We start from the raw sequence: 1,165 nt of genomic DNA, 5'->3' as shown, positions 1-1,165 counted from the left end.
CACTCTTTCTATACCTAGTTGTACATACAACTGAAAATTATTAACACCTTGCAGGTTTGCTTTACCTTTCTAATGCAGGTGATCAAACATAAAGTCCTTCTTTATTATTTGACTAGAAAGTATAATGCTTATTATGCAACTAGAAAGTATAAAGTAATGCTTTTGTTAATTTTTTCCACCACTTACTCCTTTTTAATTCAATAGTAATACTCATACCATGAAATTTTTTTTTCCTTGGTATGGATACCTCAATAAAGGCTCTTTTGAGACTGATGTGAACATAGCATTTTAAAAAATGCTGTGTTAAGGGAAATAAATACACTGATATACGCTTATACACATTTTATATATTTTTATATTTATGTATTAAAATTAATCTATGTAAAGGGGAAATTTTAAATCTTTCAGCTACAACATACCATGCTGTTACTGCTGTTATTATCTCCAGATAGAAATAACAACCACTTTTTTTTCCTGCTGCTTTGACTTTATGCCCAGTTATAATTTCTTCTGATAGGGAATAACCTGAGATGTAAAGGTCAGAGTCAGACTTCCTCCCATTTCAGGGGAGTATGAACAATATGTATTCTAGTACATATATCCTTTTAAACTTTAATCTTTTTAGCTTCTTCAAAATCAGGAATTTTCTAACTGTCAGACAATGCTTCGTTTTGAGCTTCGGTCTTGCTACAGAGTGGACTTAAAAAGTGAAAATTAGATGCAGAAGGCCTAATGTTACCAAGTTCAGGCTTACAGAACAGGCAAATCCTTTCCTTTTACTTTCTGTTGAATGTGTATCTGTCTTCAGACTATGAATAACTATTTGGAGTAGCAGAAAAGTATATGCAATATATGTATAGTTTATTTTTTCAATATTAAATTAAAAGAGCTCTGGAAAACTACATGGCTTTTCATAAGTTATATTTTCAAGTGTTTATGTACACATTGCTTACTTCACCACAACTACAAAACATAAAATGTTGCATTTTATTATTGCCTCATTAGATTGTGCGCAGTGTTCCATCCTGTTCCTAAAGATTCATCTAGGAAAACCTTAGTGTCTCTACAGCAGCACCAAATGGATTTGTGGCAGTATAAAAGCCTTGGTTTATTCCTACAATACCATTTCTTGCCACAGAAAGAATACTAACACTAAGGCATGTGT

General features: G+C 32.0%; 1 protein-coding gene across 1 annotated transcript in view; it reads left to right on the top strand.

Moving 5' to 3' along the window:
• Positions 1–1,165, top strand: part of IL1RL1 (interleukin 1 receptor-like 1) — a 25,303-nt gene that overhangs the window by 19,057 nt on the left and 5,081 nt on the right. The window lies entirely within an intron of this gene.

This window comes from Nestor notabilis, unplaced genomic scaffold (genome assembly GCF_000696875.1).
Source record: "Nestor notabilis isolate BGI_N333 unplaced genomic scaffold, ASM69687v1 scaffold1604, whole genome shotgun sequence".
Classification (NCBI taxonomy): domain Eukaryota; kingdom Metazoa; phylum Chordata; class Aves; order Psittaciformes; family Psittacidae; genus Nestor; species Nestor notabilis.
Note: the sequence above shows the minus strand (reverse complement) of the source record. Positions and strands in the feature narration are given on the sequence as shown.